Source organism: Schistocerca americana, chromosome 8 (assembly GCF_021461395.2).
Source record: "Schistocerca americana isolate TAMUIC-IGC-003095 chromosome 8, iqSchAmer2.1, whole genome shotgun sequence".
Lineage (NCBI taxonomy): Eukaryota > Metazoa > Arthropoda > Insecta > Orthoptera > Acrididae > Schistocerca > Schistocerca americana.
The window spans coordinates 421,235,157-421,253,923 of NC_060126.1; positions in this window are offsets into that span (position 1 = coordinate 421,235,157).

An 18,767-nucleotide genomic window follows, 5' to 3' on the forward strand; every position below is an offset into this window, starting at 1 on the left:
GCCGAATCTTTCCATCAGTAAATGGGGTATGTTCTCAAGTGACTCCGTTGTTTTAACCCCTCCACTGACAGAATGACCCGCTTCCTACTTCCGTATGTATAAAGCCAATACGGACTTGTAGCTGTCACGCCTTTGCGCTTACTGCTACGTATTTTAACCGTAAATAGCTCAGCCCTAATGGTAAGAGTTAGTAGTGAATTCTGGCGTTATTAATCTTTGAAGACAGCATAGCTGCCACAAGCTCAGCTCACTTTTACTCCACTCCTACCCTCGCCATTACACCACCTTAACTAGGTGCTACATGGACCTTGCTAAATTCACTTGCGTATGCATTTTTGACCGTTACTCGCCAGTATTTACCTATTGGATTAGTACACTCCTAACCGGACTACTTCTCAAAGAGCTGTGATGATTGAACGGGTTCGATCCACGGCCTACAGTGCCCTACAGTTCACACGGTAACACTGCCTACCTGACCCACTTAACTTGGTAGTGAGCTTATGTATCCAATCACCACTGCTAGCAGCAGTAGATAATCCTATCAGCACGACGAGAGCAGCAGACTTACCGTCGAATCCTCCTGAAAATATTTATAACTACGGTCGCCAGCTCTGAAGGAGCAAAAGAATAAATCAATTTTTTTTGGCTCGTTTCAAAGTGAAACGGCTTGAGTTGAATTTTAAACTTAATTCTGAATATTACTATTTCTGATCATTCTAGGTGATTCTACAAAGCAAATACTCTCTCAATTTCTGTGAGTTGGCTTGGTAATTACCACCAAGACAATTTAAGCAACTTAGGTTAACAAACGTCTACCCTTCAACTTATTTAATGATTTTGGGATATTACTCTTTGGACAATTGCTATAGAATTAGTTAAGTGACTTTACTTGAAAGGTTACTCAGAAAAATTTAAGTAACTATAAATAGGCGACTCATTCTGGTGTGACCATTGCTCTTTTCTACATTCTTAAACGCTAAAGTATTCTACAACCAAAAGAATTGTAAATGAAAGAGGCGATGGTGGCCTCAGTCTGATTTCACTACACTATGTTTCAGGTTACTACACTTTACAATGAACAACATGCGTCATAATTTTACTCATTACTATATTCTGTCCTCTGCACTTGCACAAAAGAAAACTGGTATTCTCCTTTTACATGTATACAAAGTTCGACTTAACAATTTCAAGCAGTCTTGCCTTGGGTAGACGTGTCGGTGCTGGTGGTGGGATGCATGTGGCTAACGCAGCTCTTCACGCCTCATGCCCTTAATGGCGGCTGGAACTACGAGCTGTAGCACTCGTATAAGCTACTGCACGTCCGCCATAAAATCTGGGCGCAGGAACTCTTACAATCAGCCCCAGTGGCATAGAGACGGCTTCGACCACCATTCGTCGCGTTCTACTCCACAAACGGCGACGATATTCGCCTCTTCGCGGTTGCACAATCACTTTTGCGTGAGCACAGTTACGCACGTCCTGTCACGTCAACACTCTCCAGGCCATTGCATTGTTCAGTCCCTGTGTCTCCAGCTACCTCTAGCTATGCTTGTATCACCAAGAGTGGGGGCGTTCCCCTACCATCTTTTCACCGAAATCATTTAGTATTTAAGAATATTTATATTTATTACCCTGGAGTTCATACCAGTCATAATAATTTACTACTAGCGCCTTATAACATTAAATCATACACTAATAACTTATAATTACCAAGAAAAAGAATACATTTGACTCCGAGAGCTTAGCGCATTGTCTGAGACAGCGCTAATTCCCAGTTTCGCCAATAGATGGCATCAGGGTGCACTCCCTGGCAGTCTCACACCAGCGCGCCCGTTTCCGACGCGCGGGCTCCAAATTACTGTCAGCCCACCATCATTTCAGTTCCGTTACACATGCCCCACTTCTTATTGAAGTATCTAACAGTGATAATTCAATAAGAAGTCTCTCCTATAATGAATCTGAAATTTTCATTAAGCTTTTTACCAAGGGTTTTCCCTTTCTTACTGATACACCTCGGTACTTATATAACTTATTTAAAATTAAACACCAATTCTTTCTATCTTTCCTGCTAAACATTACATAAATGATTTACATATATTCTTTACAATTTTCTTACATCTAAACACAGTACACTTTAAACATCTTTTTTACAAAAATTTTAAATACACTTCTTTTATCTCAGGCAAGTAAAACACATGTTAAGCGCCTATTACTTTATAGCCCGTCCTTTTCACTTTACCTCCTCACTTTTCTACCTCTTCCACAACACTTATTTACAAATCTATTAAGGCTTTCTTAGAAGCTCAGTCTTTCCCAGTCTGTTTAGTCTCTACTTAAACTAGAAGTTTCATTAGAATACTGCCACATATTTTAGTGAACATTTACCTTTCACATAGAACAAAAGAAACAAAACTACACTCCTGGAAATGGAAAAAAGAACACATTGATACCGGTGTGTCAGACCCACCATACTTGCTCCGGACACTGCGAGAGGGCTGTACAAGCAATGATCACACGCACGGCACAGCGGACACACCAGGAACCGCGGTGTTGGCCGTCGAATGGCGCTAGCTGCGAAGCATTTGTGCACCGCCGCCGTCAGTGTCAGCCAGTTTGCCGTGGCATACGGAGCTCCATCGCAGTCTTTAACACTGGTAGCATGCCGCGACAGCGTGGACGTGAACCGTATGTGCAGTTGACGGACTTTGAGCGAGGGCGTATAGTGGGCATGCGGGAGGCCGGGTGGACGTACCGCCGAATTGCTCAACACGTGGGGCGTGAGGTCTCCACAGTACATCGATGTTGTCGCCAGTGGTCGGCGGAAGGTGCACGTGCCCGTCGACCTGGGACCGGACCGCAGCGACGCACGGATGCACGCCAAGACCGTAGGATCCTACGCAGTGCCGTAGGGGACCGCACCGCCACTTCCCAGCAAATTAGGGACACTGTTGCTCCTGGGGTATCGGCGAGGACCATTCGCAACCGTCTCCATGAAGCTGGGCTACGGTCCCGCACACCGTTAGGCCGTCTTCCGCTCACGCCCCAACATCGTGCAGCCCGCCTCCAGTGGTGTCGCGACAGGCGTGAATGGAGGGACGAATGGAGACGTGTCGTCTTCAGCGATGAGAGTCGCTTCTGCCTTGGTGCCAATGATGGTCGTATGCGTGTTTGGCGCCGTGCAGGTGAGCGCCACAATCAGAACTGCATACGACCGAGGCACACAGGGCCAACACCCGGCATCATGGTGTGGGGAGCGATCTCCTACACTGGCCGTACACCACTGGTGATTGTCGAGGGGACACTGAATAGTGCACGGCACATCCAAACCGTCATCGAACCCATCGTTCTACCATTCCTAGACCGGCAAGGGAACTTGCTGTTCCAACAGGACAATGCACGTCCGCATGTATCCCGTGCCACCCAACGTGCTCTAGAAGGTGTAAGTCAACTACCCTGGCCAGCAAGATCTCCGGATCTGTCCCCCATTGAGCATGTTTGGGACTGGATGAAGCGTCGTCTCACGCGGTCTGCACGTCCAGCACGAACGCTGGTCCAACTGAGGCGCCAGGTGGAAATGGCATGGCAAGCCGTTCCACAGGACTACATCCAGCATCTCTACGATCGTCTCCATGGGAGAATAGCAGCCTGCATTGCTGCGAAAGGTGGATATACACTGTACTAGTGCCGACATTGTGCATGCTCTGTTGCCTGTGTCTATGTGCCTGTGGTTCTGTCAGTGTGATCATGTGATGTATCTGACCCCAGGAATGTGTCAATAAAGTTTCCCCTTCCTGGGACAATGAATTCACGGTGTTCTTATTTCAATTTCCAGGAGTGTATTTACATATTGGTTTACTTTAATATTTATTTATATATTTATTTTCAATCTGGTAGAATTCGTGGTTCATACCTTTTGAGATCCACTATGTTTCTTACTCCCAGGCGTTTGCCTGTTAATGGGTACTCTAAATAATAAGCATTCACATTGGGTATGGACACTATTTTAAATGGTCCATTATATATATATTTAAATTTGCTGATCTCGTTATTAATTTCACTTGACTTTTCATGTGTTTTTACAAGAACGAGATCACCTATTTTGAATTTAGGATTCCTTACTTTTTCGTCATGACGACGAATTCTCGCATCTGCTTGTTTTCTCATCTTGTCTTTTACTAAGTTCTTTTTACTATCATAATCTAATTCAACTCTATCTGGAAATTCTAGTAGGTCTTCTACTAGACTTTTACTTCTTGTCTTTTTCAGGATTTCTTCTGGAGTAAATCCAGTGCTCTCGTTTGTTAATGAATTCATGATTTCTTCGAATTCACTCACATACATGCCCCACTTCTTGTGGTTGCTATGGCAGTACGTCCTAAATAACCGACCTATCTCACGCATATATCTTTCTGCCGGATTGCTTGATGGGTGATAAGCTGAGATATGTACCACTTCTACCTGTTTCTCAGTTATCCCATCCTTCCACATTTTTGAGCAAAACTGAACACCATTATCTGATAGTATTCTCTTTGGATTCCCTACTTTCACAAAATAATCACACACCATTTTATCATACACAGCTCTGGCAGTAGCTTTTCTCAAGGGATATAGCTTTATATACTTTGAGAAAAGTTCAACTGCTACAAATATGTACACAAAACCCCCCATGGTTTTCGGTAATGGTCCAAAGATATCTACTGCTACTATTTCTAATACTTCATCAGGTTTTATTGATTGCATGGGCCCTTGATTAGTTGCATTTGTTACTTTCGCCTTTTGGCATAGATCACAAGATCTTATCCTCTGTGCTACCCTTCGTGCCATGTTGTTAAAGGTAATGCATTCATCTAACTTATCGGTACACTTCCGTGCATCACAATGGCCATATGCCAAGTGAACATAATCTATCAGCACTTCAGTGTGTTGTTCCGGCCAACATACTCTCCACTTCCCTGGATTATTTAATCTTTGAAGATACAGTACACCTTTGTGTATTTTATATGAAGCCCTTATGTTAGTTGCGTCCGGATTGTCAAACTTGACCTTTACCGACTTGAGTGCATCATCATCACTTTGATATCTTCGCATATTCCGACATATTTCCCTAATTTTTTCTCTTCCTTCCGCTTTTTTGAAGTAACTCACCTCAAAAACATCTTCCCTATTCTTTACACTTTCTAGTGTCTCACATCCTTCCGGTAATCTCGACAAAGCATCCGGTACTGCATGTTCTTTCCTTTTAACATACTTGATCTCTATATCAAATTGTTGTAAAAACAGCGCCCATCTGGTCAACCTGTTATGTAACAATCTGCAGTCCTTCAAAAATATTAAAGCTTTGTGGTCTGTATGGACCACAGTCTTATGTCCCCATAAGAAAAGTTGAAATTTCCTAAAACCCCATACTATAGCTAAAGCCTCCTTCTCTGAAACCGTATAGTTTCTTTCGTACTTAGACATGGTTCTACTCGCAAATGCTATTTGTCTATGAGTTTTTTCCCCATCTATCATTACCTCCTGAAATATGGATACTCCCAATCCATAATCTGAACTATCTGTTGCCATGTGGAATGGTTCACACAGGTCAGGGTGCCATAACTTTATGTTTTTAGCCAAATTGTCTTTTAGCCGGTTGAATGCTGTTTCACATTCCTCAGTCCATATATACACACTGTTCTTCTTAAGTAGGTTGTTCAGATGTGGGCTATTGAACACCTGATCATCCACATACTTACGATAAAAGGAACAAAGTCCTATAAACGACTTTAGTTGTTTTTTATTCTTGGGAACTGGAAAATTTCTTATTGCTTTGACTTTATCGGGATCCTTTTCAATTCCCTCTGGTGTTACTATGTGACCTAAGAACTTTATTTCTTTCTTCACAAACTCGCATTTTTTCAGGTTCAGTGTCATTCCTCCTTTAATTATAGCTTTGAACACCCTGTCGCATAACTCCATGTGCTCTTCCTATGTCCTTGTAGCAATTAACAAATCATCTACATAAACCGTGATTAGCGAACTAAGTTCACTCCCTAAAATTTTGTCTAAAGCCCGAATGAACACTGAAACGGAAGTATTTAGGCCAAATGGTACCACTGTGAAATGGTAGCATTTGCCATTGAATAAAAATGCCGTGTACTTCCTAGACTCCTCACTTAATGGGATTTGCCAGTATCCTGCAGTTAGGTCTAAACTAGTCATGTACTTTACACCATTAAACTTCTGCAATAAATTATCTATGTTCTCTGGACGATCCAACTCCCTCTTCACTACTTTATTCAGAGTACAAGCATCTATCACTATTTGTACACTTCCATCCTTCTTACCTACTATCACCAGTGGGTTATTATATGGGCTAGAACTCCGTTCAATGACCCCACATGAAACCATTTTATCTATTTCCTTTTGAACTGCTTCTTTCTTAGACACGGGTACATTATATGGTGGTTTAAAGAAAGGTTCATGCTCCTCTACCTCCATGCAGTACTCATAATTTATCACTCGTCCCGGTTTGTCCGAAAATACTTCCTGATTTTCTTTCAGAATTTGCCATAGATCCTCCCTTTGGGCATCAGATAGTCCTTCCGTTTTATCCACTACATTTCGAAGGAGTGTCTCCTTATTTCCATCTTCAACTATCTGCCTCACCAGAAACCAATCGAATTTTTGACCTGTTCCTGAATCATGATCATCTCTAAATTCTACCCATCTCAGCTGGTTCTCTTCCATTACTCTAGATGATTCAAATGGTATTTCTAATACCGCACTATCAACTTTACAAACTATTATCCCTTTGTCACAATCTATAATTACTTTCTGTTTTATTAACCAGTCAATGCCTAAAATGATCTCGGCACTGAGCTCTGGAACTACTAAAAATGCATTCGAAAATAGCTTGTTTTTTATCTTAAATTCCATCATCACTTGATGTTTAACAGGTTTACTACATTTCCCTGTCGCCCCTATCACTTTAACACCTGTTACTGGCATCATGACTACTCCTCGTTGCTCTTTGATCATCTCAAAAAGTGCGTGCGAAATAGCACTTATTTGAGCACCCGTATCCAACAATACATATAAATCGTATCCACATATATTAATGGGTAGGATTGTTTGCATCCTATTGTCCTCTTTCATACTTTCTTTATCTTCCCATAATAAATCCTTTTCCACCGCCAAGTCTTGCCACATTATTTTTCCGGTTTTTATACTGACCATTCCATCTGGAGGTTTCTTTCTCCTTTTCATCCTAAATTCTTTCACCACTTTTTCCAATAGTCCTTCGTCTAGGCTCTTTAATGCCCTCTCGTTCTCATTCGAATCTGTCATGCCTGAACTCTCGGTTGCAGAATTGGAAACTTCCTCTACTTCTTTTTCTCCCTGGATGCTTTCTGATGATTCTGACGATAATTCCTCCTCCTTAGAAATATGACCTTCTTCGGATTCAAATAATTCTTGCAAATTATAATCCATTTCTCTACTTTCCCTTTGTTGGATAGTACATTCGCCACTCTTACTTTCATTATTTTCCCCTACTAATGGAATTCCAGCCTCACTCAACTCATTTGCTTCAGTACTACAGGGATCACAACACTCTTTCTCTTGGTTAGATACACTTTCTCTAATTTCTTTAAAAGAATCTTCATCACAGTCATGTACTCTTGCTGTCACTAGGTACACATCATAATCGGTATGGCTCTCTAACACTGTCATATTCGGGTCCAAATTAATCACTTGAATGGAAGATCTTTCTAATTGTGCTGGCTGGCTTTTGAGCTGATGTACATATTCTGCAAACGAGGTAATTTCTGAATCGGCATGCGTCTCTGCACTATGCCCCTTTTTCTTATCCACCCTTTCCTCTTTAATTACTTCTCGATGCGATTCGTCGACTATTCGTACGAACCTTTTACCATAAGTCACATCACTCCTACCTTGCCCCTGCCTCTCTGCACAGTTGCCATCCCTACCGCCAAACAACGCCTTCTCTGACTCTTCCATCATCAATTCGTCACTCTGACCTCGAATTGTACTTATTTCATTCACGTGAGCCTTCACATCCGACCGATATTCTTTTCCTACTTCATTTCCCTTAATAATTCCTCCCTGCTCTCTCTCCTCTGTTTGTATCCCTGCATTATACTTCGCAAAGTTTCGTTTATGTAACTGCTCTTCAGGCGAACGACGCACTATCCTACTATAGTACTGACTACTCCGATCTTCCCTATATTTGGGCCATTTCTTTCTTTCCGCACGCGTTAGGCACTTGACCTGCGCGGTATTTAGTTTTCCTGATTTTGATAATGCATCCCGTTTCCCTGATAGTGTCCTCTCCCTCGCTGAGAGTTACCTCCTCGACCTCTTCCTCTCATCATGTTAATTTGCGGTTCATTCCTACCACCTTTTACTATTCCATTCTGATTTCTGAAACCTCGAAACTCTCTAGTTTCACGCCACCTATCTTCATTCTCGATTTTTTCTAAAAATTCATCGAATGTTCGATGAGTGCCTCCTACATAACGCTTTGAATCGTCAGGTAGCTTTTTCCACAACTCCCACACTATCTCCGATTCTGATCTACGATCTTTAAGATACTCCAAACGCTTGAACCATCCTTCACAGTATTCTTTCATGAGCCCACGCCCATGTTCTGGCATTCTGGCGACAACGAATTCTCTCCACAACCTATCCCTCTGTTGTGTGCCCCAGAATTCCTCAAGGAACTTTTCTTTGAAGTCTGTAAACTTCAAATTGTCGATATCCAAATTCAATCCCCAACGTTTAGCATGACCTGCTAAAGCGTCTATTACTAAATTAATTTTTTCTTTATCCGACATGTCTGTTGGTAAGACACGTTGACAATTTTTTATAAAATCCATTGGATGCCATCCACCTTGTTTCTTTTGAGGATCGTATTTTTCCTCCCTACTCAGTATTTCCGATTTTTGCATTACCAATGGGATACCACTACAGTTAAGAAACGTCTGATTCTGAACTTGCTGACTTAACAATTTTATCTCATTACGCAGTGTATTTTCCTGCTCCTGCACACATGCATCAAAACTCAACATGGTATTGCGCAGTGTTTCAATATCAGCTGCCGTTTCTTTAACAATCTCTTTCTTTACAACTGGTACTATCACCTGTAATTTACATTCAATTATCGGTTCTAATTTTTCATTAACCAAAGGTTCCACTGATTTCTCTATTTTCTGAATTTCGGTATCAAATCTTTTCTCTATTTCTGTGACTTTTCTCTGAACATTTGTTATTTCAGCCCTAATGCTATTTACTGATTTGTTTACCTCTGTGATACGTTGGCTTTGCGTATTCAAAATATCTAAATTGGCTTTTATTTTACCAGATAGGTTTTCATCCAGTTGGGATATATGACTAGCCATTTCTGCTTTCAAACTAGCATTCCCTTCTCGAATTTGCGCCATCATACTATTTAACAAACTTGTTAATTCCACATCCTCTCCCTTGTGACTTGCACCCACAGATACATTGAGTTCACTTTTCACTACCTTTGGTTTCACTTCCCGTTCCTCCTGTTTTGTGGGTGTGGATTCATCTATAGGATTTTCCAACCCTACAACAGTATCTATGGTCCCTAATTCTGGGTCTGACCTTGTAATGTTTTCGTCTTGCTTGTTACTATTCGACTCCATCTTATGCTGCTGTATTTCGTGCCTAATAGAAATGTTTATTAAACCAAGTATTACTTGTTTAACTCCTACTATTGGACTTCCTTTTGCTGCTTTGCAGGTTGTCGTCTTGAACTTACCAATTGTGGTATATTTGTCTACAACAGAATTTTAAATTTAAAATTTTCTTGAAACTACAAGTTTATATAAAACACTTTTATTGCAGCCATTATTCTACAAACTTGGTAAGTCCTGTCACGGTCGCCACATGCGACCGAACCGCCGAATCTTTCCATCAGTAAATGGGGTATGTTCTCAAGTGACTCCGTTGTTTTAACCCCTCCACTGACAGAATGACCCGCTTCCTACTTCCGTATGTATAAAGCCAATACGGACTTGTAGCTGTCACGCCTTTGCGCTTACTGCTACGTATTTTAACAGTAAATAGCTCAGCCCTAATGGTAAGAGTTAGTAGTGAATTCTGGCGTTATTAATCTTTGAAGACAGCACAGCTGCCACAAGCTCAGCTCACTTTTACTCCACTCCTACCCTCGCCATTACACCACATTAACTAGGTGCTACATGGACCTTGCTAAATTCACTTGCGTATACATTTTTGACCATTACTCGCCAGTATTTACCTATTGGATTAGTACACTCCTAACCGGACTACTTCTCAAAGAGCTGTGATGATTGAACGGGTTCGATCCACGGCCTACAGTGCCCTACAGTTCACACGGTAACACTGCCTACCTGACCCACTTAACTTGGTAGTGAGCTTATGTATCCAATCACCACTGCTAGCAGCAGTAGATAATCCTATCAGCACGACGAGAGCAGCAGACTTACCGTCGAATCCTCCTGAAAATATTTATAACTACGGTCGCCAGCTCTGAAGGAGCAAAAGAATAAATCAATTTTTTTTGGCTCGTTTCAAAGTGAAACGGCTTGAGTTGAATTTTAAACTTAATTCTGAATATTACTATTTCTGATCATTCTAGGTGATTCTACAAAGCAAATACTCTCTCAATTTCTGTGAGTTGGCTTGGTAATTACCACCAAGACAATTTAAGCAACTTAGGTTAACAAACGTCTACCCTTCAACTTATTTAATGATTTTGGGATATTACTCTTTGGACAATTGCTATAGAATTAGTTAAGTGACTTTACTTGAAAGGTTACTCAGAAAAATTTAAGTAACTATAAATAGGCGACTCATTCTGGTGTGACCATTGCTCTTTTCTACATTCTTAAACGCTAAAGTATTCTACAACCAAAAGAATTGTAAATGAAAGAGGCGATGGTGGCCTCAGTCTGATTTCACTACACTATGTTTCAGGTTACTACACTTTACAATGAACAACATGCGTCGTAATTTTACTCATTACTATATTCTGTCCTCTGCACTTGCACAAAAGAAAACTGGTATTCTCCTTTTACATGTATACAAAGTTCGACTTAACAATTTCAAGCAGTCTTGCCTTGGGTAGACGTGTCGGTGCTGGTGGTGGGATGCATGTGGCTAACGCAGCTCTTCACGCCTCATGCCCTTAATGGCGGCTGGAACTACGAGCTGTAGCACTCGTATAAGCTACTGCACGTCCGCCATAAAATCTGGGCGCAGGAACTCTTACAATCAGCCCCAGTGGCATAGAGACGGCTTCGACCACCATTCGTCGCGTTCTACTCCACAAACGGCGACGATATTCGCCTCTTCGCGGTTGCACAATCACTTTTGCGTGAGCACAGTTACGCACGTCCTGTCACGTCAACACTCTCCAGGCCATTGCATTGTTCAGTCCCTGTGTCTCCAGCTACCTCTAGCTATGCTTGTATCACCAAGAGTGGGGGCGTTCCCCTACCATCTTTTCACCGAAATCATTTAGTATTTAAGAATATTTATATTTATTACCCTGGAGTTCATACCAGTCATAATAATTTACTACTAGCGCCTTATAACATTAAATCATACACTAATAACTTATAATTACCAAGAAAAAGAATACATTTGACTCCGAGAGCATAGCGCATTGTCTGAGACAGCGCTAATTCCCAGTTTCGCCAATAGATGGCATCAGGGTGCACTCCCTGGCAGTCACACACCAGCGCGCCCGTTTCCGACGCGCGGGCTCCAAATTACTGTCAGCCCACCATCATTTCAGTTCCGTTACAAGCTCTGAGAACTGGAGATCTTTCTATTGATCCTACAAATTTTCAGTAGACTCTAAGTAATTTAAAACTCCCGCTAACAAAAACAAACTTGTGTAAGCACCTAGGCCAACAACATCTATTTTTTTCACTTATCTTCAAATAAACGCAGTCCTTCAACATTAGTGTGGATGAGTATAACGTTTTCAAATGATAGAGGAAGGACCAGTTTGAAAGCTGAGTATCATTTGTTATGCGAGAAGTAGCATACCTTGTTGGGCGTCAAATCAGGTGTACTACATTACATGTTGCTTGTCGTCACGTTTGAGGTAGGCGCTCTGCTTTTCATTCAATTGATTTCTCCTCTGAAAACAGTGTTGCACCGTTTAGCACTTGCCGTTCCGGTGAAGATAAAGTGCTGTATTCCGAAACACGATCTTCGTCTTTCGAAACTTCTTCATCACTATGAGATTCTTTCAGCAGTGTGTATGAAAGAAGAAAACGAGTGACCTCATAGCAGTGAATCACTTTATAAGCTGACTTGCTTACACCAAGAAACAATGACTTGCGCTTTCCCCTTCCTGCTTCCTACAGAATCAAACGTTCTGTTGATCGAAACAAGAATTAATTCATTTCTTTATACCCATCTTACTGCACAAATAAGCCTTCCATTTATGACAAACGGAATGTTGTCGGAATTTACTGTAATGATGGTTAAAATACGCAGTTTTTTAAAAGACTTGAGCAGCGTGAGAGGTACTATTGCTGTGAACGCCAAACTAAAACTCTAAAACATTTGTCCCTGTAGGAATATACTTGAATAAAAGACAAATAACGTCATTGAAGAGACAGTCAATAAAATTCTTCTGAGCATGTGACAGTGCTCTGAGTATGTAAAACCCTCCGACGTTTCGGCCACTATTGCAAATGGCCTTCATCAGGGTGCTTTTTAACTGCTGAAAGAGAAACGTTTTGTTTCTTACATACTGGTCAAAGAGGTTGTAATACTAATCTCGTAGTGTATAGAGGATGAGGAAGAGGTGTATTAGTCGTCATTTATTAGTGTTTACATTATTTCATTTCACTGACGGAAATAGTAAAAAACCCCTGAGGAATAGTGGCCAAAACGTTGGAGAATTTTTCTCATTGACAGTGTGGTCACATGCTGGAAGGAATTTAATTGACCGGAAGGAATTTTTATTGACTGTGTCAACGGTCGCTGAAACCGTCACTGACAGTCAATGAATAGAACTTGTTAAAGCCAAATATTCTGGCGGAAAAGAATCGCGACACCAAACAGTAATTAGAGTAATAAAATTTCTGGAATAGATTTGTGTAAAAATCATATCTAAATGACTAACATTGTAAGAACTCGGGCTGATGTAAGCGCGAGATAGGCCAACGTGAAATGCTGGTACATTGATTACCGGCGTAGCCGCCAGAATGTTGAATGCAAGCATTGTGTTGCACAGGTGTCGGATGTCAGTTCCTTGGAAGGGCGCTCAATACTGGTCGAGGATGTCACTGAAGTTGTCGTCCGATGATGTACGTGTGCTCGATTGGAGACAGATCTGGTGATTCAGCGGGCCAAGGCAATAGGTCGACACTCTGTAGAGCATATTGGGTTCCAATAGCGGTATGAGGGCGAGAAATGCTGCCCATGAGCGGCAGCGCAACATGTGGAATCACCAGACTGTCGTACAAGATAGCCGCCAGGGTGTGTGGGATAAGCGCGAGAGTGCTCCTGCTGTCATACGAAATCGCACTCCAGACCATGGCTCCAAGTGTGTCTAGGTCACAGAGTGGTTGGTTGCAGGGCCTCAACTGGCCTACTTCTAAACAAAGACGGCCGCTATCGCCGAGCGGTTCTAGGCTCTTCAGTCCGGAACCGCGCTGCTGCTACGGTCGCAGGTTCGGATCCTGCCTCTAGCATGGATGTGTGTGATGTCCTTAGGTTCGTTAGGTTTAAGTAGTTTTGAGTCTAGGGGACTGATGACCTCAGATGTTAAGTCTCGTAGTGCTCAGAGACATTTGAATCATTTTTTTCTAAGCAAAACATCGCCATCACATGCTTCCATTAGAAAACACGAAAGACCTCCACCTTACCCTCTAATGAGCTCTCGCTTGACTCGACTCAACTAGCCAATGGCGGTGGTTCGGGGTGAGTGGAATGCTGTCACTGAGGGACCAAACGCGCTTGAACTGCACCAGAGCCATACGCCGAACACGATGGTCTTCCCTCTGGGTAGTGCCACGTAGGCGTCCGGAGCCCGGTCCTCTTCTGTCTGACATTCTCGTGAACAGCGCTGCCAGCAGTCATGCACAATGTCTACATTCCTGCCTAGGAACAGACAGCTTGTCGTAGCCCCATTACACGACCTCGTACAAACTAAAGGAGGAGTTAATATTGGTGTCTTCGTTCTCTTAAAGGCATTCTTGACCCACATCATCTCATCACGTCCAGTCTCCAAGGTGACTGACTTTCACGACCGTTACAGCGGGTATTTAGAGCGAACCTCTATAAAAATGAGCATGGATTCCGCAAAAAGAGGTCCTGCGAAACTCAGCTCGCTCCGTTCCTCCATGAGATCCACAGCGCAGTGGACAACGGCGCTCAGGTTGATACCGTGTCCCTTGATTTCAGTCAGGCATTTGACAACGTCCAGCATTGCCGTTTAATGAAACAAATACGAGCACACGGAGTATCGGAGCAGATTTGCGATTAGATTCTTGCAGATAACACTCAGCACGTCGCGCTTAACTAAACAAAGTCGACAGGTGTAAAGATAAAACACGCGTTACCACAAGGAAGTGTGACAGGACCGTTGCTGTTTACAATATGCTGTTTACAATATATATATATATATATATATATATATATATATATATATATATATATATATATATAAATGATCTAGTAGAGAGCGTCCGATGCTCTTTAGGGCTATTCGCAGATGATGCAGTTGTCTATACCAAAGTAGCAGCGCCAGAAGATAGTAACAATCTGCAGAACGACCTGCCGAGAATTGGCAGGCTCTGGTAGTTGACCCTGAATGTAAATAAATGTAACATATTGCGCATACGTAGGAAAAGAAATCCATTACTGTACAGCTACACTATTGATGACAATCAGCTGGAGACTGCGTCCGCCGTAAAATATCTAGATGTAACTATGCAGATTGGTTCAAATCGCTCTGAGCACTATGGGACTTAACTTCTGAGGTCATCAGTCCCCTAGAAATTAGAACTACTTAAACCTAACTAACCTAAAGACATCACACACATCCATGCCCGAGGCACGATTCGAACCTGCGACCGTAGCAGTCGCGCGGTTCCAGACTGAAGCACCTAGAACCACTCGGCCACAACGTGCGGCCGTAACTATCCACAGCGAGCTAAAATGGAATGATCATATAAAACAGATAGTGGGAAAAGCAGACACAAGACTCACATTCATCGGAAGGATCTTAAGAAAATGTAGCTCATCCACGACAGAAGTGACTTATAAGGCCCTTGTTCGCCCGATTCTTGAGTACTGTTTATGTGTTTGGGATCCCTATTAGGTAGAGATGGAGGAGATACAGAAGATCCAACAAAGAGGGACACCTTTCGTTACTGGATCGTTTATTAGCTAGCGAGAGAGCGCTATGAAGATGGCAGACGTTACAAGAGAGGCGTTGTGCATCACGGACAGAGTTACTACTAAAATTCCGGGACAGCATTTTTCAGGAGGAGTCGGGCAACACGTTACTTCCCCCCACATACATCTCGCGTATTGACCACGAGGAGAAAATTCGAGAATTTAGAGCCAATACGGAGGCAATATTGACCTTACGACTTATCTTAGAAGAAAGATTAAGGAAAGGCAAACCTACGTTTCTAGCATTTGTAGACTTAGAGAAAGCTTTTGACAATGTTGACTGGGATACTCTCTTTCAAATTATAAAGGTGGCAGGGGTAAAATACAGGGAGCGAAAGGCTATTTACAATTTGTACAGAAACCAGATGGCAGTTATAAGAGTCGAGGGACATGAAAGGGAAGCAGTGGTTGGGAAGGGAGTAAGACAGGGTTGTAGCCTCTCCCCGATGTTGTTCAATCTGTATATTGAGCAAGCAGTAAAGGAAACAAAAGAAAAATTCGGAGTAGGTATTAAAATTCATGGAGAAGAAATAAAAACTTTGAGGTTCGCCGATGACATTGTAATTCTGTCAGAGACAGCAAAGGACTTGGAAGAGCAGTTGAATGAAATGGACAGTGTCTTGAAAGGAGGATATAAGATGAACATCAACAAAAGCAAAACAAGGATAATGGAATGTAGTCTAATTAAGTCGGGTAATGCTGAGGGAATTAGATTAGGAAATGAGGCACTTAAAGTAGTAAAGGAGTTTTTGTGGTGTCACCGCCAGACACCACACTTGCTAGGTGGTAGCTTAAATCGGCCGCGGTCCATTTAGTACATGTCGGACCCGCGTGTCGCCACTGTGTGATCGCCGACCGAGCGCCACCACAAGGCAGGTCTCGAGATACAGACGAGCACTCGGCCCAGTTGTACGGACGACATTGCTAGCGACTATAAGGACGAAGCCTTTGCTCTCATTTGCCGAGAGACAGTTAGAATAGCCTTCAGCTGAGTCAATGGCTACGACCTAGCAAGGCGCCATTAGCCTTACATAGTTTGATAGTTATCGTATGAAATGTCTCATCAAGAATGCTGTATTCACATAAACTATATAAAAGTTAAGTATTCGAGGAGCTGCATACTTTTCTTATTATCATTCACCACTTATCCTGTTCCAGAATTCACGCCCGTGTGCGTTAGATAGCGTGCATTTCGGCCTCCTCTATCTACAAGGTGTTGGCACATTTGCCAACACATCAGTTTTGCTATTTGGGGAGCAAAATAACTGATGATGGTCGAAGTAGAGAGGATATAAAATGTAGGCTGGCAATGGCAAGGAAAGCGTTTCTGAAGAAGAGAAATTTGTTAACATCCAGTATTGATTTAAGTGTCAGGAAGTCATTTCTGAAAGTATTCGTATGGAGTGTAGCCATGTATGGAAGTGAAACATGAAACATGGACGATAAATAGTTTGGACAAGAAGAGAATAGAAGCTTTCGAAATGTGGTGCTACAGAAGAATGTTGAAGATTAGATGGGTAGATCACATAACTAATGAGGAAGTATTGAATAGGATTGGGGAGAAGAGAAGTTTGTGGCACAACTTGACCAGAAGAAGGGATCGGTTGGTAGGACATGTTCTGAGGCATCAAGGGATCACCAGTTTAGTATTGGAGGGCAGCGTGGGGGTAAAAATCGCAGAGGGAGACCAAGATATGAATACACTAAGCAGATTCAGAAGGATGTAGGTTGCAATAGGTACTGGGAGATGAAAAAGCTTGCACAGGATAGAGTAGCATGGAGAGCTGCATCAAACTAGTCTCAGGACTGAAGACCACAACAACATCAACAACGGAGTCTTACACAGCAATCATTCTTCTCACGCACTATTTGCAAGTAGAACAGGGTTGGAGGGATCAGATACTGCTACCGAATGTACTCTCCGCCTCACACCATTGGGCGACTTGTGGAGTATGATGTAGATGTAGATGAGCGTGATTCGCATCCTCATAGTGTCGCTACTAACGCCACTGTGATGCGGCTGGCGCGCATTCTGAACAGACAACATCTTTTAGATTTAGAAACACGCCTGCCAACTTTGGTTTATGCCACAGAACTATTTCTTGGTATTGTGATTTTTTTCCGTCAGTGAATTTTCAAAACGATAGATTATCAAGGATCCTTGTGGACAAAAATAGACCTGAACACTTAACAAAGGTTAAGTTCAAATGTTCAAATGTGTGTGAAATCTTACGGGACTTAACTGCTAAGGTCATGAGTCCCTACGTTTACACACTACTTAACCTAAATTATCCTAAGGACAAACACACACACACCCATGCCCGAGGGAGGACTCGAACCTCCGCCGGGATCAGCCGCACAGTCCATGACTGCAGCGCCTTAGACCGCTCGGCTAAAAAGGTTAAATTCGCACACCTGTGTATGTTCACCGGCTACGCGATACACGACCAGCCATCATTTTTTTCTGTCCTAGCACCATTTGCGGGTGTCTAACGCCGATAAGTGTGTGGAATTTGGAGGCAGTAGCAGTGGCAGATCTAGCTTGAAAAAATTGCCGTCGTCGTTGGTAAAGAAAATAAAGAGGTCTGGCAGCTACTTGAAGCGTACTTGCGGCTTGGAGGGGCGGGGCGGGGGGGGGGGGGAGAGTGGAGGCTGAGAGAGACAGGGAGAGAAAGAGGGAGAGAGAAGAAGACGAGAGTGGAAACGAGCGGCCTGGTATTGTGGGGAGTGCCGCCGCGGATTTGGGACAGAATCGAGTAGAGTGGTGGCGGCGACTGGATCCGCGCGGTGAGTGGCGGAGGGTGCTTCTCGTCGCGGCGGCGGCGGCGGCGGCGGCTCCAGTCTGCCGCAAACTCCATTAGGTGCGCGTGGCAAGGCGCGCGCGCAGCGGGACGGAACAGCCATTTCACAGTAAATAAATTTTCTCCGTTTCTTTTCGGTCTCCGCGAGGAGTAAATGCGTCAGACGTCGTCTCCACTCTTGGATTTCGCGCCCGGCCTTCCAAACGCTGCGGTCGCGCCGTCCCCCGTCCCCCGGCACTGCAGTCACTTCGCCACATTTCAGCGCTCGCCGAAGAGCCGAGGGTGGACATGCTTCTTATTCCGTTCTCTCATTAATTGATATGCAACATGGAAAGTACCGAGAACTCTACTGCCAAGTAGGTGACCTTTTTTTTTCCTTTGGTTGGCTCTGAGCACTATGGGACTTAACATCTCCGATCATCAGTCCCCTAGAACTTAGAACTACTTAAAACTAACTAACCTAAGGACATCACACACATCCATGCCCGAGGCAGGATTCGAACCTGCGACCGTAGCGGTCGCTCAGTTCCA